The sequence below is a fragment of the Suncus etruscus genome, chromosome 1 (assembly GCF_024139225.1).
Source record: "Suncus etruscus isolate mSunEtr1 chromosome 1, mSunEtr1.pri.cur, whole genome shotgun sequence".
In the NCBI taxonomy this organism is placed as follows: Eukaryota; Metazoa; Chordata; class Mammalia; order Eulipotyphla; family Soricidae; genus Suncus; species Suncus etruscus.
The window spans coordinates 47,191,940-47,217,197 of NC_064848.1; the positions used below are offsets into that span (position 1 = coordinate 47,191,940).

Genomic DNA, 25,258 nt, shown 5'->3' on the forward strand with positions numbered 1-25,258 from the left:
AAAGAAAACATGTGATAACTAAGTTTAAAATCACTACAATGATGAGGCAGAGGCTAGAGCGATGTAAAACTCTTTCTTTGTATGTGGCTGACTTGGGTTCGATCTCTAGCCTATCAGGAGAAATTTCTGAATGTAAAGCCCAGAAGTAACCCATGAGTACTGTCATTGTCTGGTGTAGCCCTCCCCCCCCCCCCCACACACACACACAAAAAAGCTGCAAAAGTGCCTTTTACACTACAGACCTGGAACTGATCCCCGGCACTACAGAAGGTCCCTCCACACCCTGCCAGGAATGACCTTTGAGTGCAGAGCAAAAAGTAAAGCCTAAGCATCATCAAGCATGGCCAAAAAATTATTTTTAAATTTATCTTATAAAAATTAATTTTTAAATACTATAAATATATTTAAAAAATAAAATAAAACCAAAAGAAAGGTGCATCACCCACAGTTGGCTTGCACTACTAGGCAGCCATTCAAAGTACTCTTTATTGAGGCTTGCACAGAACCCCCCCCCCCCGCCCCCGAAGAGTTTGGCATTTGCCTTATACCCATTTCAGTGCTCCCTAATCCCCTATATTCCTGTGGTGTGAGCCCTCCTCAATCAGGACTTGGAAGAAGGGCCCAGGACTTCACTTTTTTCCAGAGAACACAACAATATCCTCATCTCATTATTTCTGTGCTGAGTGATCACTCTCCCTCATGCTTCATTACTAGAAAATGAGATTCCTCTCACAGAAACAGAACATTTGGGACCATTTATATCTTGAACTAAAATGGCATCTACTGTTAAGTACTTCTGTGGAAATCCAGTTATTATTTCATTAAATCTTCCCAGATTTCAATATTGAAAACATTTTTCACTGGTGGCACAAAAAATCAAGGCATTTTCCATAAATATATGTCTTCGTCGAGAGCATTTATAGGTCTACTTGCTCACTGGAGAATCAGCAGATCACTTGCTTTATAAGCAAATCCCTTGATGGCAGCAATATCGTTCCCACTTCAGCAGCTGCAGACCCTCAACTTACCTTGTCTTACCTCTCCCAATCAGTGTTTCCCTAATTCAGAAACTTTTTAGTTGACTCTGGACCATACAGTATGATGGTTAAGAACATGGGCTTAAAATCCAAATACTTTTGTGTGTGAACCTGGAACATTTTTTTGTTGTTTTTTTTTTTGTTGTTGTTGTTGTTGTTTTGTTTTGTTTGGTTTTTTTTTTTTTTTTGGCATGATACACTTTCCAGTGCTTAAAAGTGACCCTAGTGGTGCTGGGAATTGGACTAAGATCCGGTATAGGCAAGGCAAATTACCTCATTGCCATTTTCTATGTATCTGTATCTCTGACCCTAATCTGGGAAAATATTTCAGACTCATATTGCCTAAACTACAAAAAAGATTTTCTGAGAAAAATTTAATCTTTTTTCAAATAAGCATGAAAAACAAAACCATAGGTAATTAAAGTGCTATGATGAAGGTGCAAGATAAGACAATTAACTTAGTTGTTCACTTTAGGCCTCACTAATTGAAAAGGTGTCCTGTCTGTCCTGTCAGATTGAACAATGAGATAGATGGCTGGGAACTAGTAAGAGATTAAGGTGAGCATCAAACAAGCAACTAACTCCTCTTTGACCCCCTACACACAGAAAGTAGCTTCTCTTTGCCACCTCAACAATACCTGAGCAGACTGCAGGATAGCAAAGGTCCTTATTATGTGGACGTGATCAGGGCCAGAGAATTAAGGAAAGTCAAGGGCTGTGACCCTTGAGAGGTACAGTGACACATTTCAGAATAGCTAATCTCAGCAAAAGAATACAAGTGACAGAGTTCCAGTGGCAGATCTCCGACCAGACATATACACTGAACTGAATGGCATAGGGACAAGAGCACATAGATCATAGACATGCGACAACACAGGAAGAGGATCAGGGCATATAACCTGGACCAGTGAGCAAAGGCACAGAATGAGTGACATTATTCAGAGGCAAAAATAATCACAAGATGACTGGCTTGGTTCATTGGATATTGGAGATTAGACTGTACCATAAGCAAAAAACATCTAAAATTTTGTATGCAAATCTGTAATTCAATATCTAAGAATTCATAGGCTAGAAATAAATCAATTTTTGTTTGTTTTTGTTTTGGGTCACAAACAACTGGGTTCAGGTCTTACTTCTGGCTTTGCATTCACTCCTTGCATCACTCCTGGCAGGCTCAGGAGACCATATACAGTACCGGGGATCAAAACTGGGGTCAGCTGAATGAAAGGCAAAAGTATTACATACTCCAGACCTGAATCCATTTTTATGGTAACAAGAGTATCTACCTAAACTATCTACTATAAAATTCAAATGGGAAAATGTATGTTAACACTTAGGATAAAGTAGTAATGAATTCAATAAAAATGTTTGCTGTGATAATTATGTATTGGGCTTCAATTTCCTAAAATTTAATTTTCTCACCTGTAATCTGAGGGACAATAGTACCATTAGGATTTTTATAAAAATTAAATAATATACTCTATATAAAGCATTTTTTTTTGTTTTTGGGCCACACCCATTTGACGCTCAGAGGTTACTCCTGGCTATGTGCTCAGAAATCGCCCCTGGCTTGGTGGACCATATAGGACATCGGGAGATCAAACCTCTGTTCGTCCTATGCTAACGTTTGCAAGGCAGACACCTTACCCATAGCGCAACCTTCCCGGCCCCTATATAAAGCATTTTTACTGCTAAGATTCACCAAGAACATGGTATCTGTTAGATTACAATTATTACTACAGTTGTTATTCATCAGGAAGAAAGGGATGCTCACAGCAATTGACTTGTTCACAACACTGATATTTTGAAATCAGAAAATAGGCCTTACACAAAACGAATCTATATAGATTGTCAGTAACAATTTAGTGAAAGACTTGGTGGGGAAAATTACAAGATTTCCTAAGCAACTGATAAAAAGAAAAGTAAGGAAAAATTACACATACAAGTCATCTTGGGTAGAGGTGCATTTTCATATTTTGCTAAGTAATGAGCATACACTGGAAGAATATCATGTATTTATTTATTTATTTATGTATTTAGGAAAGAGACAGAGGTTGAGTTACATCTTGTAGTACTCAGAGAAAATTTATGTCTCTGTGTTCATGAATGAATCCTGGTGTTGTTCAGAGGACACTTTACAGTACCAGGGATCGAACCAGAATTAGCCACAGGCAAGGCAAGCATCTTACCTCATGACTATCTCCCTGTCTCCTAGGTAGATTTTAAATCAAGTTAATATAAAAGAATAACAGTAGCAATTCTTTTTTAAATTTTTTTATTGTGATCACAGTGAATTGCAAATCTTTCACAGAAATATTTAAGGCACATAGTATTATTGAATGAGGGGCATTCCAACCACCAGTGTTGTCCTCCCTCTACCCCTGTTCCCAGCATGCATTCCTTTTCCCCCTTCTTTACCCCCCATAATGCTAACACTAGAAATTCTTGTATGACTATCTCAGACCTTTTTTGCACTGCCTCATACCCAACTCCCATGGATATAAACAGAAAAGGACCACTAAGCCCATATTCCAATGGAGAAAGGCACTGGAATAATCATTCATTCTATCCAGATGATGGAGTAGAGTATCAGAATTAGAAGACAGAACTGGAGCTACTGATTTTTCTAAACCATAGTTGCTTAATCTTTTTAAACAGGACGTCAACTAACCATCCTTCAGACCATTGAAGGTTCAGGCTATAATTAAAAAAAAACTATGAATAAATTCCTATGTACACTGCACATATCTTATGTTGAAGTAAAAATAAATCGGAACAAATGAAAGATTTAAAATAAAAAAAAAGTAGGGGCCGGAGAGATTGAGCGTGGAAGTAGGGCATTTGCCTTGCATGCAGAAGGATGATGGTTCAAATCCTGGCATCCCATATGGTCCCCCAAGCCTTCCAGGAGCAATTTCTTAGCATAGAGTCAGGAGTAACTCCTGAATACTGCCAGGTGTGAACCCCCCCCCCAAAAAAAAGGAAGAAAAAGTAAAGTTAAATCAGCAAACTTACCAGTATTTCAATGGAAACTATGGCTTGCTTTTGGCTAATAAGGTGATTAATGTCAGGTTCCATATTTGTCATGTCTAGTCCTCACAAGTGATGCAGGTGTGCATCAGTTGTCTAGATCTAGTTGGAGATTTCAGATGCATTCTGGAAAAAGTTTTTTCACAGACATAAATGTTTCCAAAGATAGTTTTCATTTTGAGTACATGGTTTCTGCTATTAGAATATGTCTTAGAGGGGAGAGATACATCAAAATTACTGTAAGTCTAAGAGAAGGAGTTGAGAGACAGAGAGAAGGGGAATTGCAGAGTGCTTCACACATTCCATATATATATATGCATATATATATATATATATGCATATTATGGGATTGGAACTAGTCAGCTGCTAAGCAAGACAAGGAGCAGTGGCAAAAATATCTGGCAGGCCAGATAAATGTCTTTAGCAGACTGGATGTGGTCCATGAATCGTAGTTTGAGGATCCCTATTCTAAACCATACTGGAGGCTACTTTCTTCCTAAGAAAGCCTACAATGGGAGAGGTATATAGCCCTATTATGGTAGAGCACTTTTACCTTGTATCTTTGAGACTACATGTTTAATCCCCGGCACCACATTTCAAAAAAGAAATAAATAAAATAAAATAAAAAAGAAGTTATATGGAACACAAAAATACAATACAAAAATCCCTTCCTTACACCTATATTCATTGCAGCACTATTTACCAAAGCAAGACTCTGGAAACAGCCAAAATACCCTTCAACAGACGAATGGCTAAAGAAACTGTGGTACATATGCACAATGGAATATTATGCAGCTGTCAGGAGAGATGAAGTCATGAAATTTTCCTATACATGGATGTACATGGAATCTATTATGCTGAGTGAAATAAGTCAGAGAGAGAGAAAGATGCAGAATGGTCTCACTCATCTATGGGTTTTAAGAAAAATGAAAGACATTCTTGCAATAATTACTTTCAGACACGAAAGAGAAAAGAGCTGGAAGTTACAGCTCACCTCATGAAGCTCACCACAAACAGAGATGAGTTTAGTTAGAGAAATAACTACGTTTTGAACTATCCTAATAATGAGAATGTACGAGGGAAATAGAAAGCCTGTCTAGAGTACAGGCGGGGGTTGGGTGGGGAGGAGGGAGATTTGGGACATTGGTGATGGGAATGTTGCACTGGTGATGGGTGGTGTTCTTTACATGACTGAAACCCAAACACAATCATGTATGTAATAAAGTTGTTTAAATAAAAAAAAATAAATAAAACTAGAAAAAAAAAGAAGTTATATGGATTCTCTCAAAATGTTTAGTGTTTGGGATGATTAGTATTCTATGCAGTGGTAAAATACCTGTCATGTATGAATGATTCTCTGAGATTGATCCTTAGCATCATGCACAAAAATGTTTAGATTACAAATGGCAAAGCATCCGTGGCAAGATATCACAAATCAACGATGGTTCTTTCCTGTGGGATCCCAAAATGTCTTCTTTGGGCCCTTAGGGATCTAAATCACTTCCTCAAACCTAGCAAGTAAGATAAAACCTCCCTGTGACTCAGGCACTAGACCTGAAAGAAGGAAACTCAAATTCATCTAGCAGGGACCAGGCTAGTCATGGAAATAAGGGAAACAGGTGGGAGGTCAATAACTGCCTATCTCATGCGAGTGTGCTGAATGAACACTTGAGCATCTGTCCCACATAAAGGGAGCAGTCAATTGCTTCCAGCTAATGTCTTCCTGTGTTGAAGTGCAAGTTTAACACAGACATGTTTTTTTTATTTAAGAAGATAAAAAGAAAAATCTATGACCTTCTCGTTTTTTAATATGGTGCAGGATAAATAAAAGCATTGTAAAAGGGTTGCACACCGCTCAGAGATTATCCATTTGCAATCTCTGCCATAAAATATGTCTTGTCATCCTCACCATTCTCTAAATTTTAAATATTTATGGAAGTTTCAATGTCTGATTTTTGGAAGCACAGTTCTCATCTCAATTAACGAAGTCACTGAAATGCATCTATATGAGCTGCAAGGCACCAGCTGGCAGCAGCGTTCACCTTCTGAAGACAGAGGGGTCCCACTTCATCTCTCCCAGGCTTAGCCTACAGGGATATAGGTAAAAAGGAAAAGAACAAGAAAGGCCCTTTTTCTTTTGAGTTAAAAAAAAATCACAGAAAAGGTTGGAACTAAACTTTAGAAAAAATCTCAAAAGTTATATTTTAGGTTATATTTTGTTTCAGAAGTTCTCCACTATTATATCTTCCTTAAATTTCTTGGGGTTTTGTAGTTGTTGTTTAGTTGTTGTTTTGTGTTGTTCAGTTTTTTTTTTATTTAAGCACCATGACTACAAAAATTATTGATTATATTTGGTTTACATTCACAAACAGAATATCCCCCTTCACCAGAGCAACATTCTCTCCTCCCAATGCCCCCTCTCCCCCTTCCCACCCCCCGCCTGTATTCAAGACAGGCATTTCACTACAGTTATTTGCTTTTAAGTTCAGTAAACTGTTCTTTTTTTTCTTAAAGAATAAGTGTTAAAGAAAAAATACAATAGTAAAGGTGTGACAGTGGCAATTGCCATTGTTTTCATAGGCCCAGAAAAATATGGGAAAACAGAAAAAAAATCCTTGGCCTGATTACAAGAAGGCCTCACCCCAGGAGTTTATTGGCATAGACCCACACTGGGCTCCAGGCATACCAGTCTGTTTAACCTGAGTCATTCTCCGTGTTCCCGGTGAAACTTTTTAACACTTTAGCTGTTGTTGGTATCAGGTTCCTATATTTAAAGATTCTGGATTCTTTGCATTTCTTTCATTGAAGTCAGGCTGATGTGGAGCATCTTCTAGATGTTGTTTAGTTTTTTGATATTTCTGTCCAGTAAGTCCCCCACATCTTTCTTTATTAGCATATCCTCAGCCACCATGTTAATTCATTGATACTGACACTGAAACCTGTGTTTCTCTCTATCTGATGTCTTTATCAATAGTGTTTTAGCACTGAACTAGAGTATAAGAAGAAATTTTGGCAATAATTGCCATTTATGTTGCTGAAATCTGTCCAATGTGACATTTAAGCTACCAGAAATACATATCCATAAGACATCATGTGTGAGCCTCTCATGGTATATCTTGGCATTTAGGTATAATACCAGGCATCTTTTCTTATGATCTCTAGCTCTAGATGCTACTGTATTATTTCAGTGTTCAGAGGAAGAACAGGATCCTCATTCCCCTGTATCCTGAGAATAAGGGCATCTCTTATAGGTGCTCACAGCACTGTACCAGGTGCTTTATTTTTTTATTTTTAATTTTTTTTTTATTTAAACACCTTGATTACATACATGATTGTGTTTGGGTTTCAGTCATAAAAGGAACACCACCCATCACCAGTGCAACATTCCCATCACCCAAGTCCCAAATCTCCCTCCTCCCCCCCCAACCCCCGCCTGTACCCTAAAAAGGCTCTACATTTCCCTCATACATTCTCAATATTAGGACAGTTCAAAATGTAGTTATTTTTCTAACTAAACTCATCACTCTTTGTGGTGAGCTTCCTGAGGTGAGCTGGAACTTCCAGCTCTTTTCTCTTTTGTGTCTGAAAATTATTATTACAAGGGTGTCTTTCATTTTTCTTAAAACCCATAGATGAGTGAGACCATTCTGCGTTTTTCTCTCTCTCTCTCTGACTTATTTCACTCAGCATAATAGATTCCATGTACATCCATGTATAGGAAAATTTCATGACTTCATCTCTCCTGACAGCTGCATAATATTCCATTGTGTATATGTACCACAGTTTCTTTAGCCATTCGTCTGTTGAAGGGCATCTTGGTTGTTTCCAGAGTCTTGCTATGGTAAATAGAGCTGCAATGAATATAGGTGTAAGGAAGGGTTTTTTGTATTGTATTTTTGTGTTCCTAGGGTATATTCCTAGGAGTGGTATAGCTGGATCGTATGGGAGCTCGATTTCCAGTTTTTGGAGGAATCTCCATATCGCTTTCCATAAAGGTTGAACTAGACAGCATTCCCACCAGCAGTGGATAAGAGTTCCTTTCTCTCCACATCCCCGCCAACACTGTTGATTCTCATTCTTTGTGATGTGTGCCATTCTCTGGGGTGTGAGGTGGTATCTCATCATTGTTTTGATTTGCATCTCCCTGATGATTAGTGATGTGGAACATTTTTTCATGTGTCTTTTGGCCATGCGTATTTCTTCTTTGTCAAAGTGTCTGTTCATTTCTTCTCCCCATTTTTTGATGGGGTTAGATGTTTTTTTCTTGTAAAGTTCTGTCAGTGCCTTGTATATTTTGGAGATTAGCCCCTTATCTGATGGGTATTGGGTGAATAGTTTCTCCCACTCAGTGGGTGGCTCTTGTATCCTGGGCACTATTTCCTTTGAGGTGCAGAAGCTTCTCAGCTTAATATATTCCCATCTGTTAATCTCTGCTTTCACTTGCTTGGAGAGTGCAGTTTCCTCCTTGAAGATGCCTGTAATGTCCTGGAGTGTTTTGCCTATGTGCTGTTCTATATATCTTATGGTTTTGGGGCTGATATCGAGGTCTTTAATCCATTTGGATTTTACCTTTGTACATGATGTTAGCTGGGGGTCTAAGTTTAATTTTTTGCAAGTGGCTATCCAATTGTGCCAACACCACTTGTTGAAGAGGCTTTCCCTGCTCCATTTAGGATTTCCTGCTCCTTTATCAAAAATTAGATGGTTGTATCTCTGGGGAACATTTTCTGAGTATTCAAGCCTATTCCACTGATCTGAGGACCTATCCTTATTCCAATACCATGCTGTTTTGATAACTGTTGCTTTGTAGTACAGTTTAAAGTTGGGAAAAGTAATTCCTCCCATATTCTTTTTCCCAATGATTGCTTTAGCTATTCGAGGGTGTTTATTGTTCCAAATGAATTTCAAAAGTGTCTGATCCACTTCTTTGAAGAATGTCATGGGTATCTTTAGAGGGATGGCATTAAATCTGTATAATGCCTTGGGGAGTATTGACATTTTGATGATGTTAATCCTGCCAATCCATGAGCAGGGTATGTGTTTCCATTTCCGTGTGTCCTCTCTTATTTCTTGGAGCAGGGTTTTATAGTTTTCTTTGTATAGGTCCTTCACAAATTTAGTCAAGTTGATTCCAAGATATTTGAGTTTGTGTGGTACTATTGTGAATGGGGTTGTTTTCTTAATGTCCATTTCATCCTTATTACTATTGGTATATAGAAAGGCCATTGATTTTTGTGTGTTAATTTTGTAGCCTGCCACCTTGCTATATGAGTCTATTGTTTCTAGAAGCTTTTTGATAGAGTCTTTAGGGTTTTCTAAGTAGAGTATCATGCCATCTGCAAACAGTGAGAGCTTGACTTCTTCCTTTCCTATCTGGATTCCCTTGATATCCTTTTCTTGCCTAATCGCTATAGCAAGTACTTCCAGTGCTATGTTGAATAGGAGTGGTGAGAGAGGACAACCTTGTCTTGTGCCAGAATTTAGAGGGAAGGCTTTCAGTTTTTCTCCATTGAGGATAATATTTGCCACTGGCTTGTGGTAGATGGCCTTCACTATATTGAGAAAGGTTCCCTCCATTCCCATCTTGCTGAGAGTTTTGATCAAGAATGGGTGTTGGACCTTATCAAATGCTTTCTCTGCATCTATTGATATGATCATGTGGTTTTTATTTTTCTTGTTATTGATGTTGTGTATTATGTTGATAGATTTACGGATGTTAAACCAGCCTTGCATTCCTGGGATGAAACCTACTTGATCGTAGTGGATGATCTTCTTAACGAGGCATTGAATCTTATTTGTCAGGATTTTGTTGAGGATCTTTGCATCTGCATTCATCAGTGATATTGGTCTGTAATTTTCTTTTTTGGTAGCGTCTCTGTCTGGTTTAGGTATCAAGGTGATGTTGGCTTCATAAAAACTATTTGGAAGTGTTTCTGTTTGTTCAATTTCATGAAAGAGTCTTGCCAAGATTGGCAGTAGTTCCTCTTGGAAAGTTTGATAGAATTCATTAGTGAATCCATCTGGACCTGGGCTTTTGTTTTTCGGCAGACATTTGATTACTGTTTTAATTTCATCAATGGTGATGGGGGTGTTTAGATATGCTACATCCTCTTCCTTCAACCGTGGAAGATTATAAGAGTCCAAGAATTTATCCATTTCTTCCAGGTTCTCATTTTTAGTGGCGTAGAGTTTTTCAAAGTAGTTTCTGATTACCCTTTGAATCTCTGTCATATCAGTAGTGATCTCTCCTTTTTCATTCCTGATACGAGTTATCAAGTTTCTCTCTCTCTCTTTCTTTGTTAGGTTTGCCAGTGGTCTATCAATCTTGTTTATTTTTTCAAAGAACCAACTTCTGCTTTCGTTGATCTTTCGGATTGTTTTTTGAGTTTCCACTTCATTGATTTCTGCTCTCAGCTTTGTTATTTCCTTCTGTCTTCCTATTCTTGGGTCCTTTTGTTGAGCATTTTCTAGTTCTATTAGCTGTGTCATTAAGCTACTCAGGTAAGCTCCTTCTTCCTTCCTGATGTGTGCTTGCAAAGCTATAAATTTTCCTCAGTACTGCTTTTGCTGTGTCCCATAAGTTCTGAGAGTTTGTGTCTTTATTGTCATTTGTTTCCAGGAACCTTTTTATTTCCTCCTTGATTTCATCTCGGACCCACTGGTTATTGAGCATGAGGCTGTTTAACTTCCAGGTGTTAAAGTGTTTCTTCTGAGTCCCTTTGGAGTTCACAAATAATTTCAGAGCCTTGTGGTCAGCGAAGGTAGTCTGCAAAATTTCTATCCTCTTGATCTTATGGAGGTATGTTTTATGTGCCAGCATGTAGTCTATCCTGGAGAATGTCCCATGTACATTGGAGAAGAATGTGTATCCAGGTTTCTGGGGATGGAGTGTCCTATATATATCCACTAGGCCTCTTTCTTCCATTTCTCTCCTCAGGTCTAGTATATTCTTGTTGGGTTTCAGTCTGGTTGACCTGTCCAGTGTTGACAAAGCCGTGTTAAGGTCCCCCACAATTATTGTGTTGTTGTTGATATTATTTTTCAGATTTGTCAACAGTTGTATTAAATATTTTGCTGGCCCCTCATTCGGTGCATATATGTTTAGGAGAGTGAATTCTTCCTGCTCTACGTACCCCTTGATTAATATAAAATGTCCGTCTTTGTCCCTTACAACCTTCCTGAGTATAAAGTTTGCATTATCTGATATTAGTATGGCCACTCCAGCTTTTTTATGGGTGTTGTTTGCTTGGATAACTTTTCTCCAGCCTTTTATTTTGAGTCTATGTTTGTTCTGACTATTCAGGTGCGTTTCTTGTAGGCAGCAGAAGGTTGGATTGAGTTTTTTGATCCATTTAGCCACTCTGTGTCTCTTAACTGGTGCATTTAGTCCATTGACATTGAGAGAAAGAATTGTCCTGGGATTTAACGCCATCTTTATTTCAAAATTTGGTGTGTCTTTTGGGTAGTCTTGTCTTAGATTAGGTCTTTCAGTTTTTCTCTTAAGACTGGTTTTGTGTCTGTGAAGTTTCTGAGCTGTTTTTTGTCTGTGAAACCATGTATTCTTCCATCAAACCGGAAAGTGAGTTTTGCTGGGTATAGTATTCTGGGTGAAGCATTCATTTCATTCAGTCTTGTCACAATATCCCACCACTGCTTTCTGGCATTGAGAGTTTCTAGTGACAGGTCTGCTGTAAATCTCAGGGAAGCTTGCTTGAACATGATTTCCCCTTTTGATCTTGCTGTTTTCAGAATTCTGTCTCTATCTGTGGGATTTGTCATTGTGACTAGGATGTGTCTTGGGGTGGTTTTTCTGGGGTCTCTTTTGGTTGGTACTCTTCGGGCATGCAGGATTTGATCACATATATTCTTTAGCTCTGGAAGTTTCTCTTTAATGATGTTCTTGATCATTGATTCTTCCTGGAAATTTTCTTCCTGGGTCTCTGGGACTCCAATGATTCTTAAGTTGTTTCTGTTGATCTTATCATAGACTTCTATTTTCGTCTGTTCCCATTCTTTGACTAATTTTTCCATTGTGTGCTCATTTGCTTTAAGTTTTTTGTCCAATCTCTCCTGCTGTATGGAATTGTTATGTATCTCATCTTCCACAGCACCAAGTCTATTCTCAGCTTCTGATACCCTGTCCCAGAGCTTATCCATTTTGTCATTCACTTCGTTTACTGACTTTTTCAGTCCTGTTAGTTGACATGTTATTTCAGTTTGGAGTTTTGTCATTTCTGCCTCCATATTTTCTTGGTTCTTATTAGTGTTCTGTTCAACTCGATCCATGGTTTCTTGGAGTCTGTTGAGCACCTTCCATATTGCTAGTCTGAAGTCCTTATCTGAGAGGTTGATTAGTTGTTCAGTCATTATCTGGTCCTCAGAATTGTCATCTTCATTCTCTATGTCTGATGCTGGCCTGCGTTGTTTCCCCATTGTCACACTTGTATTGTGGGTTTTTCTACGTGTTGTAGTGGTATTCATTGTCTATATGATGTAGGCAGCACACTCCTCTGGCTCCTCCCTTTCTGGATGGGCTGACTTGCCTCTAAGGGAGGGGAGTCCTCCGTGGATGAAGCCTCTCACTGGGACAAATCTTAGGCCCGAGCATGCAACAGAGAAGACAGTCCAGAGAGAAATGTTTGCTTCTGTGATATAGCGCCGTTCTTAGTGTGATTTTTCCTTCTTGTTGCAATGGAGTTCTTTCCTTAGAAAGAGTGCACGGCCGCGTAGCGAAGCGGAGCGGCCGTGCTCCTCTGAGCCTCTTTTTGCCCCTCTCGCAAGAGTTTCACGCAAGAGGACAGTAGACAGACATAGACAGGTCACACTCACAGTCTTTCACAGCTGAGCCCCACTGGGCCGGTATACTTTTGCGGATTTTCCCCGCCTGGTGTCACACACAGGGAGCCAGCTTTTGCAAAGGTTAGCCGGTTTTCATGCTCTGAAGTCCCTCCCTGAAAATGGCGTCTGGGCGAGCGAGGTTTCTGGAGGCTCTTTTTGCCCCACTCGCAAGAGTTTCATGCCAGAGGACAGTAGACAGACATAGACAGGTCACACTCACAGTCTTTCACAGCTGAGCCCCACTGGGCCGGTGTACTTTTGCGGATTTTCCCCGCCTGGTGTCACACACAGGGAGCCAGCTTTTGCAAAGGTTAGCCGGTTTTTATGCTCTGTACCAGGTGCTTTAAATCAGCTTTGAATCAGTTGCTCTTTCTTAGTCCAGTCAATGGCAAAGACTTCAATACTGCCTTGAATAGTTTAGTTATATTATTTGAGATAGAAAAGATATCAGGAAAGATCCATGAGGACTACAAGTTACTGTACTTTCACTGTAAATAGAAGCATACTGCTGTAAATAATGATTAGATTGTCATAAAGAGGAGCCGGAGCAGTGGCACAGAGTGTAAGATGTCTGCCTTGGGTGCGCTAGCCTAGGACATACCGTGGTTCAATCCCCTGGTGTCCCATACAGCCCCCAAGCTAGGGGCAATTTCTGAGCGTATAGCCAAGAGTAACCTCTGAGTGTCACCGGGTGTGGCCTAAAACCCAAAAAAAAAAAAAAAAAAGATTGCCATAAAGATCATTATGAATCAAACAAAGTTCAAGCCAGCTAATAGAGTGTGTCTGGAGAGACATATGAGTGTAATTCTTGTATTACTTTACATAGAAATGAATAGTTTTGTTCATTTTCCCATATCATTTTCACAAATATTTACATCTATAAATACAACATTTTAAACATTATTCCTTTTGGTTTTTTCTTTTTTGCTGTTCCATAGATCCAACCTAGGCCTCATACAAATAAGAAAAGTGATCCACTGCTAAACATCCCAACCTGTTATTCCACATAACTGAAAAGGAAGCAAATAATCATTTTGATCTGTTTCTAATCTCTATCAAGAGATATAGTTTGAATAGAGCTGTCTTTTGTATATAATCCAGATCTTTGCTATATACTATGTTATATACTATTCTACTCCCACATGAAAAAACCTAACATAGCCTGAGATGTAGGTCATGTGGCAGAGCACAGTCTTGCCTCTGATTTATATACCTGGAACCAGATAGCTACCTGTGCACTACTCGTTTTGTCCCCCTATTTTAAAAAAAGAGGACCAGGGGCCAGAGAGATAGCACAGCAGTAAAGGCATTAGCCTTGCACATGGACAACCTGAAACAGACCCAAATTCGATTCCTGGCATCCCATATGGTCCCCTGCGCCTGCCAGGAGCCATTTCTGAGCAGAGTCAGGAGTAACTCCTGAGTATTGCCTGGTGTGGCCCATACAACCAAAAATAAAAAAGAACCAGATAGTACAAAATTTATAGCTCTGCATTGAATTCTACCAACCCCATTTCAAATCATCAGCAGTGTATATGGTCTCTCAGTCCCTGTAGGGCTCACTCCTGAGCACAAAGTCAAGAATAGCTCCTGAACTCCACTGGGTACAGAATTCATATTTTTGAAGAAGAGAAAAAATAGGGGCCAGAGAGATAGCATGGAGGTAAGGCATTTGCCTTGCATACAGAAGGTCAGTGGTTCGAATCCCGGTATCCCATATGGTCCCCCGAGCCTGCCAGAAGTGATTCCTGAGCATAGAGCCAGGAGTAACCCCTGAGAGCTGCTGGGTGTGACCCAAAAACAAAAACAAAAACAAAAAAAAAAGAGAAAAAATAGAGAGACAGAGCTATAACACATGGCTTAAGTAGTAGTATGCAGTTCTTGCTTCCCAAGGACCCAGAGTTGAATTTCCACATTTTGTACCCAAGTACTTCCAATGTCACTCCTGAACCAAGAATAATCCCTAATCATTGCTAGCTGTGGCCCAAATTTTAATTAAATTTTTAAATGTAATGTATAAAAAGAACATCATGATTTTTTCTGAATACAAACACCCTGCTCACACTTGATTTCCAGAACACCACTCAGATATTCAGGAATGTTGGATGGTCTTTATTTTATAATTTATTTTATAGTTTGACTCAAGTCAAATCAAATCAAAACTGATTTGGTGAATGAAAGAGATTTTATTTTATAAAGTCAAGTGGTAGTTCTTAATTCTAGCTTCTTCTCAACACCTAATTCTAAATCCATAAATTTGTTTCCCTTTCTTCTACCCTACTCCTGTCTCCCCATTCCAACTTTTCTCACTCCCAAAGCTCTGCTGGCTCTTGGCTCAGTAAACCTAATGTTATGGTTGACTAAGCAGCTGGTGCTTCTAATAACCTCTTTATATCTCCCATTTTATTGTGGTCTTGGGTCTTTTTGACCTTCCATTGGTATCATTAGTTAATCTTATCAACTAATTTGCTGAAGAAAAACTTCAGGATCTTAGCCTTGTAGGATAGAGACAAGACATCCATTTTTGTTTCCTTCCTAAGGCAATTATCACCCTAAAAAGTATGTTCTGAGGAGGCTACAGAGAGTAAATGACCTTGTCCTTAGAATTGTAGACACCACTTCTGGAGGATGATAAAGATAACTGTGGAGGCAGGAGAGAGAGAGAGAGAGAGAGAGAGAGAGAGAGAGAGAGAGAGAGAGAGAGACAGAGACAGAGACAGAGAGAGAGAGACAGAGACAGAGAGACAGAGAGAGACAGAGAGAGAGAGACAGAGAGACAGAGAGAGAGAGAGAGCTGGCCTTCCTTCTCTTTGTGAATACTATCCAAAATACCTCTTACAAAATTTTAATTCCATCCCAGCCCACTTATGATTTTATAAGATCATTTGTGAATCCATTTTGAGCAAAATAGAGATATAGTCATTTTATCACAGTTGTACCTACATGAGATTACAAGAAAGATAGTTGAGGGTAAATTTACTTGTCTAGCATGAAGCTAGGCCCAGTTGGATCCATGGAACTTCATAGTGTCCTCCTGAGCATTCCTGGTCACAGAACACAGAATATTGTCTGAATCCAACTCTCTGCCCTATAGGAGTGGTGAGTTGCATCTAGGTGAGTAGAAACCTTGCATTACTCTGGTAAAAATTGCTTAAACAGCACTGCTCAAGCATTCCAGCTTCTGTGATACTGCGAGCAGACAGCATGAAGCCACCTTCTGAAGGGTCTGAGGATCCTGCAGCTGTCCCATGTTTTGCAGCCTTCCCACAGGAAAGGAGGACGAGGAGTCTATCAAAGACCTGGAGACTGAAGGTACACAGTCTTGAAGAACTAGTCAAGGACACCCTCTACCTGAACTCTTGCAGTGCTTGAGGTTTTGTGCCTGTCTCCTGTTTTTTTTGCTCCATGGTAGCTCCCCAGAGCTGAATCTGTAGCACCATGGCCTGGGACCTCAGGGGGAGACCCTTGGACCAGCCCTGGCAGAAAACACCGGATTTATGGACTTACCATAAGCTGGAATTACCTCCAAGGCCAAGGAACTATGATCTTTGCCCGAGGACAGGAGACCAACGTTTTCCTAAATATTCTGGACATCTCCTACAATGGCTTTGGGGACCCTGGAGCCACTGCAGTGGGTAAAGCACTTAAGACTAACAGTATGTTACAAGAACTCAACATGAGCAACAATCATATCTCTGTAGAGGGAGCATGAGCCTGGGCCTGGGCCTCAAGGCCAACCAGACACTGAGAATCCTAACAGCTTCCAGGAATCCCAAGCAAAGTGCAGGCTGCTTTGGTATTCTCAAGTCTGTACATAATAATCTGGTGTCTGCCCTGGAACTGCTGGACTTCTCTGATATTCAGGTGTACAGAGATTTTGATGACCTCGCTAACTCTGTGAGAGTGATTCTTCCAGGGCTTTGCATAAAGATAGCAGCTCGCAGACTAGATTATAGAAGAGAGCTGTGGCTCCAACCCATCCCTGCCAACACCTGCCCCTGACTGATTTGTGATACACATTCTCCTCTCCCATCAGCCACATTGACTCTCACATGTAGAGTTCTGGGCCTTGAGATGTCTGACTTATTTGTCATTCTTGTCAATCTGGTGAAAAATTCTGTGATATTGCAGCAAAGAGATGGAGCTGGAGAATATCATGTTGATTGAAGTCAGTTAGGCAGAAAAGCAGAGATACATAATGATCTCTCTCATATGCGGGACATTAAGATATACAGTAAATATCACTAGGACTTGATTTTTTGAGTGAGTGAGGGCACCCGCTCCCTCACCCCTGCCTTCTTGAACTTCTTACTAAAAACATGCCCCAAAAAGCTGTAGCATCAGCAATAGTGCTTGGAATTCCTGGACCACAAGGTTATGGCAACTCCATTTTGTTTCCATAGGAACATGCCAATATATAGCTGAAGTCACCTAATTTTCAGAAACATGTGAAGTAATAGAATGGTCAGATAGTAATAAGAACTTACTAAACCTTCTGACAATGACTTAATGACCTTATTGGAAATAAAATAATTTTCACAAATTTGTTTGCCACTGTACTTCTTTTTTTCTTTTACTTTGTTTTCTTTTTTCCCTAAACTAACACAATAACTTCTTTATTCATAATAAATGTATAATTAGATATGATATGCTGATACTACATTGTACAAAAATTCTTTAGTTAAGCTCAAAACAAGTCAGAAACCCTAAAAAGTCAACAAGCTCAATAAATAGTAGGTTCCTAAAAAGAGAGCACATTATAAACATTCTGTAATCAATATAATATCCTAAAACCAAGAAAATAGGGTAAAGGATGAAGAGCATACAGGACAATTAATTTTATGAAATCTGTCATTTTGGTTGTATTCCATTCTTGTCATTAGCAGGGAAAATTTTGACTTTGTAAGTAACAAAATACTTGAGAAGTGAATTTACATCTTTCTGCTTTAGATGGTATTCTATCATCTTCTCAGCTGTCCATGTCTCTGGATAAAGTTTATGATTATTAAGAAGCATCAATGCTTCTATAATGAAAATGTTGCCTTTGGGAATGCTCTTAATATTCATCATTTCAAAGTGATGGCCTTTGGTAATTTGAACTCTTTTGATTCTTGATGTACTTCAGCATCTTTCATCTGCACAGGAGTCACTGGGCCTTTGAAATATACATACACATCTCTTAGCAGTGACAACAGTATGTTTTCTTTCCAAGCGATTACTCCCTCAATCTCTCTAAACTGGCTCATCTGCTCCTACAGGAGGTTTTTAGTAGAGCGATGCCAGGGCACGAACAAGGGCTTCATTTTGCTGATTTTGCGTTCCACCCGGTTCTCCAGACTGAAATTCCTCAGGATGCGTGTCATCCAGGCCCTCATATCAGATGATTCTCCTTCTCTTCCTTCTTTTATTATTTATTTTTGATAATTTTGCTCCCACTTATCTGGAAACAACTATATATCAACTATGTCAACTTTTTTAATAAATTAAATTAAAAAGTAGAAAAAAATGCTTAACAGTTCCATTGCCAACTGTAACAAATAAAGACAAGAAGGCTCAATCTCAGTGGTATTTCTCTATGGCTAATTCAGTTTCTAGGACAGGGTCTCAGCCCTGGCTCTATATTAGATTCATCTGGAAAAGCATATAGACTATGTTATCTGGACTCTGTCTCAAACCAATGAATTCAGTGCCTAATCTCCAAGAAAGAGGGTTGTACTCAGTCACTAATATCCTTTTAATAGATCCTAGGATGATTCTCTGTGGAATCAGGGTAGAGAAACACTGAATGGCAGTGATGCAAATTTAGTAGCCAAACAATTCATCGGAGTCTTTTTTCAATCATGTACTCAAGGGACAGAGTAATACCCCCTTTGTTTTCTTTCTGGCAAGCGGGTCAGGAGAATGATGCTATGTCATGACTTGCTCTGGGCACAGCAATTACTCCTTAAAACGATTGAGCATCTATATCAGAATTTAAAAACATGTTACTGGGATCTTGAGAAGGGAGATCAAAAAGGTAGAATCATGAAGCAGAGAGGGAATATGGGTTGAAGCCTACAAATCAAAGCGGGGGGGGGGGAGGGAGTGTAATAAAAACAGCAGCAGAAAATAAAACTGCTGATAGTAGCTTTCAGAATTCAGACCTGCTTTCAAAACCATATGGCGGAGATATTAGCTTGCCTGTAATTACTACAACATTCTCGACTACAGAATGACTTTCATTAAAATCCATGGATTGAGGCACTTGGAATTTGTGAATTATTTTTGCTTTGAGCTCTGGATATATTATGCTTCTGTTTGGAGTTGGTATTTTTTAGGGAGGGGGGAAACTGCATTTGTTCATCAAACAACTATTTTAGAACTGATACTGTCAAAATCAACTTAATGAACATTTGCTTACAGTCTCTGGGTGTCAAGTTCTATGCTACATTCAAACTGTATCATGATATAAAACAGTATAACATCATCCCTTGGCCACATTCATTCAAGGAACATTTTCAGCAGCAATAGCATGCCAGGCATCTATCTTGTCAGAGGCTTTGGGGTGAGATAGTTCAGGAAGACTGGAGGAACATAGATAATTACATGAAATAGGGTCACTAAGATTATCCATTTGAACTCCATTACAGCTGTTTTAGATGGTTAAAGGGGGATGTCATCAGGATTAGGTCAATAGTGATCATCACCTTGAAAGCAATGAGAGTGGCAGATATGACAATGTTTGTTTCCATGAGACAATCAAATTCCCAAATGAGGGGGGTGTCTGTCACTCTACCTTCTTTGAATGGTATATGACTCCCAAACTCACAAGTTTAATGCTCATATGCCATTTGAAGGAGATAAAGTCATCGACTTCTGCACAATAAACCTCCTCTAATAGTTAGCATTTCTGATAGCTGTACCCTTATTTTCCTCAGTCATTCACCAGTTTTTTCAGAGATAACAATTGGCTTCATTTCACATTTCTTTGATCAATTGATAATGATTGCAGAGGACACTTTGCTGACAAGGTTTCTGGAGCCAGAGGGGAAAAATGTTTGCTGACTATAAATGTCTGCACAGCATCCATCTCTCTTTTAGTCTCATCCTCTTTGTTCTAGTCATCTACTTTTGCACAACAAGCCTCCTCTAATATTGTGTCTTATATAACAGTACTTCCTTTTTTTCTCAATGCATAAGTTATTTGGACAAATTTCAGTCTGGTTCTAATGGTATCAAGAGGAGAAGCTCATCTAAGGCTGGAGGTTCCACTCTGATGGCTCCCTGGTAGGATTTCTGAGTAAGACCTAGCTTGCTGTTAGCTGAGAGCTCAGCTGAAGCCTTGGTTACATTCTTTATGAGTCACCTTGTGGGTCATTGGCTGGACCTCCTCATGATATGGTAGCTGGATCCCAAGAAAAAGCAAGAAGAAGTTTCTTGTTTCCTAAAGCCCAATCCTTAAAACTTTCTGCGTAAGCAATCAACACCATAGATTCAGGTAACTCTCAAAAGAGAAGTCCAACTAGCAGGAAAAACCCATGGATACACTGGCCTAACAGCTGATTGCACTCATGCTTTTATGGAGAGCAGGGTGTGAGGAACAAATATCCTACCCTGTTGAAGCCATGGCAAAAACAGATACTACTGCCACCACAGGAATGACCCAGTTTCACTTCTTCTCTATTCATCTTTGCAATGACACCTAGCCCCCAAAACTCCAGATATGCTAGTTTTGTGACTGGTATCCCCCCAACTATATCCCCCTACGCCCATGCCTCTGTAATTCCAGATGCTCCTGGTGGCCACGCCAGGAACCAGAGCCTTTTACCATGTCTGTGCAAGAAGTCAACACCATAGACTTAGGCAACTCTTAAAAGAGCGCCTCAATTAGCAGGAAAAACTCATGGACATATCAGCCTTGCAGTTGATTGCATTGGGGCCCTTCAGAGGGCGCCTATGGACCAGCAGTGACTGTCACCATAGGAGCTCATCAGCTCAGTGCTGCAGTCTCTGATTTGTGGACCCTGCAGATGCTTATGCATCTGTGCAACACACCCATGATTTTACTTCTGATTTCCCAATATAAATATACAAAATATTAAGTAAATTATCTCTACCTGTCAAGGGACAGGCTTCAGGGAGATTGGGAAACTGACAACTAGGGTGGAGGAAATGATACATTGGTGGTGGAATATTGAATGTCAGAAATAACTGTTATGAACAACTCTGTAAACCAGTGTTTAAAATAAGAAATTTTAAAAACTTCTTGAAACTGACCCAAGATCAATGTTGCCATATCTCATTGGTCAAAACTGTCACAGAGCCAGCCACCTCAGATAAAAAGAAGTAGAAAAAGTATCAAAGAGTCTTTAGCCACGTTTTATCTCCCACATCCTTCTTCTATTTTGTGAGGCAAGTTGAACCAATTTTCAATCATTCACTGAGTTTATAATGAGCTTTTAGGAGAGAAATTAGGAATTTAAAAAGGTTTAGCAGGTAAGACATTGTAATCCACGTTGCTCTTATATATCCTTTTGGCTAAGCATCCTGTCTTCCAAAGGACACAGTGAAGTATCCTGTCACACCTTTGCCAATTATTTCTGGAAAAGGAGTGCCTGGGCCTAAATTCATAATTTTTTTTCTCTCTTTTTGTTATTAACAGAGGCAAACACTATCTATATTGTGTCTTCTGCTCCTGTACTAACACCCACTTCTTGTACTACTAGGCTTCTTTCTTTGTCAGTTTTCCCATTCTGAAAGTTCTGCATTATCAAATATTCTGAATTCTATGGTCTTCAAATCACTCTGTTCTTCAATCTATCAGAAAGATAGACTCATATTTCCTAAAGCTGTGAATTCAGTGACTGGAGATGAGCAATTTGCCTATCTAGATAGTAAATATATATGGAGTTAATGAATTCCAAACAAATTTCTTTTTCTTTTCGCTTACTTCTGCTTTGAAGAACCATTGAACATTAAATAGCTCTCAGAGGGAAGAAATAAAGAAAACTGAAAAGAAAAAATATAAATCATAGGATACACACACACACATACACACACACGCTCTCTCTCTCTCTCTCTCTCTCTCTCTCTCTCTCTCTCTCTCACACACACACACACACACACACACACAATTCCCTACAGTGAATAAACATACACTTGTATTATTGTTTAGTTCTCAGCATCCCATATAGTCTCAGGAGCATCACCACGAGTAATTCATGAATATAGAGCAATAACCCCTGAACATCACTAGGTGTGGCCTACACACTAAAATAAAGTAAAAAAAATATAAAGATTAGGTGAATTATTTTACCTATATTTGACCTTATTTTGTTTCTAAATCTAAGTAATTTTTTTTAATTTTACAATTTATTTTAGTATTTATTGCTAATCACAATTAGGATCAAATCAAGTTGATGATATATTTAGTAGATAAAGAGACCTTGACCGATTTTTTGGTATAGAGAATGGTCAACAATATAATTCAGAAAACTCACAAGTTTAAAACAGCACAAATATGTGTAATAGTAAGCTTTTGTTTTATCTTGTTTCTTTTTGTTTATTTGTTTGTTTCTAGGTTTTGGGGCCAGACTCAATGTGCTCAGGAGCTGCTCTCAGTGAAACTTAAGGGATTTCACAGCTAGGGATGACCTGGGCCTTCCTTATGCAAAGCCCTTCCATGTTTATCCCTTGAACTATTTCTCTAACCCAGGAGTCGGCAACCTGGGGCTCCAGAGCCGCCAGTGGCTCTTTTGCAGCTTTGCCTCTGCTCTGACATCAGGGTCTATAGCAGGAGAGCAGTAGCGCTATCACTTAAATATTTAAATATTTAATTGGCTGTTAATTTGCACAAATATATGTTTTACATTGTTAAGTGAAAAAGTTCTTTTTTCTTCAGATGGACAGCTAACTTCACGATATAGCATTAAGATAAGAAACAATGTATGCAGTGCTATATTTGTTTTAAATGTCGCCATGGTTTTGTGGCTTCCAGGTTTTTTTCCCTTTGGTTGTGGCTCCCAGGTTTTTTTCCCCCCTTAGGAAACAAGTCCAAGTGGCTCTTTATGTCTTAAATGTTGCAGATTCCTGCTCTAGCCCAAAGTGAGCTTTTTTTTTTTTTATGTAAGCACCAGGGTTAGAACATTGTACATTCTTGAGTTTTAGTCATACAATGTACACTATCCTTTACCAGTACACCCTTTCCATCACTGATGTCTCTCAATTCCCTCCCAGCCGCCCCTCCCCCTCTACTTCCTTGCTTTGCTCTAGGGTTCATTTTAAACCTCCTTAACCACAGTCTGAATCCTTAGAAGGGTTTTTAATTTGATCAGTTACTTAACATCTTTTATATATCTTTTTCTCACCTGTTAAATAAATGCAAATGCAGACCATATGTCAATTTGTCATAACAGTTAAATAAAATGATATATGAAAATAACTTGGCATGTAGCAAATTCCCAGTGAATGATAACTCTTTTCCTTTGAGTCTCTGCTTTTTCAAAAGCTAGCAGGGCCATTGAATCTACATAATCACATAGAAATAATTATTGATCACTTTGAGCTCCAAATTTATGGGGTCTGGGTGTGAGAAGAAAGGGGGTCATTCAGAAAAATCTTTAAGACCTCATATGGAAGAGCAAATGGAGGGGCCAAAGAGATAATACAAAGTATAAGGTACTTGCCCTTAGCACAAGGTGTGCCCCTTTCTCTAAAAATCAAACTGAATATTAAGAATAAGTCAGTAATTTTTTTATCTTAGGATCCTTTTTATTATATTTTTCCTTTTCTTGTTAGTATTGTGGGGTTGGGGGTTGGGGCCAAACCTAGAGGTATAAGGGGACTCTTTCTGTCTCTATGCTCAGATGATACCTTCAAGTGTTGGTGCTTGGGAAACTGTCTGTGGAAGCAGGGCCAAATCTGGGCCAGTAGCATGCAAGCTGAACTGTCTTTCCAGCCCTGTTCTCCCCTTACTTAATTTTATTCCCCACTATACACTACACTACACACTATAGCCTGCATATATGCACATTACATGGTATAATGATAATGGCCCCCAAAGATGGTCATGTTTCATTCCAAGAACATGTTACCCTACATAGCAAAAGGGACTTTGCAGATATAATTAAATTATGGTCATTGAGATATATTAGATTATGCTTGAAGATCAGAATGATCCCCAGGCAATCATAAGGATTTACTTTAAAGTAGCCATGGGAGACAGAAGAAAGTCTGAGGGAAATGGGACTGTGCACTATGCTTACTGGAAATTGATGTTTCAGACTTTAATGATGGAGAAATGGGACCATTAGTAAAGGAACTATTCAGCAATAAATATATATTCATTTAAGCTACCATATTGACAACATTTTGTTATAGAATAGCAAAAAGAGAAAACTAATACATGGAAATGCAATTGAAAGAAAGACATAAACTTGTAGCAGTTATTTCTTTTTTGTTTGTTTCTGTTTTGGGGGTCACACCCAAACATGCTCAGGAGTTACTCCTAGCTCTGCAGTCAAGACTTTTTCCTAAGAGTGCTTGGGGGGACCATACTGAATGCTAAGAATTGAACTCAGGTTGACTATATGCAAGGAAATGTCCTATCTGCTGTACTATGCTTCTAGCCTGCAATGTTATTCTTTAACTAAGTCTGCTTTTGCTTACTCAGAATTTTATTTACAATAAAATAAGACTTAACTCTTCCCACTGAAATTAAATGAGCATAGTTTGATCTTGATTTGTGACCTTTTCTACCTGGCCAGTCCTGACAAAGTACTGATGTACTTTCTAAAACTTAATTTTTCCCACTTGTAAAATGAGAAAAGTCAGGACTGCCTCCAGGGATTACTTGTGGGAATTAAAGACAATTTTAATAATAAAGTGCTTGTTACAGTGCTCAAGAAAGAGAAGAATCCATTACTGACTCAAGTACTATTTTTCAGGAATTTGTGAGGTGCCCTTTTTATTTTACAGCATTCCATTGCAGGCCTTGGGTGCTCAAGCCCCATAACTTAAACCTTTACCTTATGTCATATGTTAAACTTTTACCTTAGCACAGCCTAGAAATAATCATCTCATATCTTCAGCTGGAAAAGTGGCTACTTTCTGCATACAAAACCCTGCTGCAGTCATTCTCTCATTTCATATGTGGGCAACAGTCTGTTGGAAATGAAAACCATCAAGTTAGATTTATTTAAATCTGCCATCTGGACATTTTGCTCTGGATCCCCAAATGGACCCCCCTCTGCTGAAGTGTTCTCACCCATCCTTCTCCCACTCCCCAGCCTTCATCACACCCTCCTGGTGTCCACATTGGAGTTGATACATTTGTCTACTGTCAAGTGTCTTTCTACTCTGCATGCAGGGTTGGT

General features: G+C 39.1%; 2 pseudogenes; one reads left to right on the plus strand and one right to left on the minus strand.

Moving 5' to 3' along the window:
• The window catches only part of LOC126003296 (leucine-rich repeat-containing protein 74B-like), a 29,230-nt pseudogene extending 12,323 nt beyond the window's left edge, over positions 1-16,907 (plus strand).
• Positions 16,908-17,756: 849 nt separating this feature from the next.
• LOC126002691 (NADH dehydrogenase [ubiquinone] 1 alpha subcomplex assembly factor 4-like) lies at positions 17,757-18,280 on the minus strand (annotated as a pseudogene).
• Positions 18,281-25,258: the final 6,978 nt, after the last annotated feature.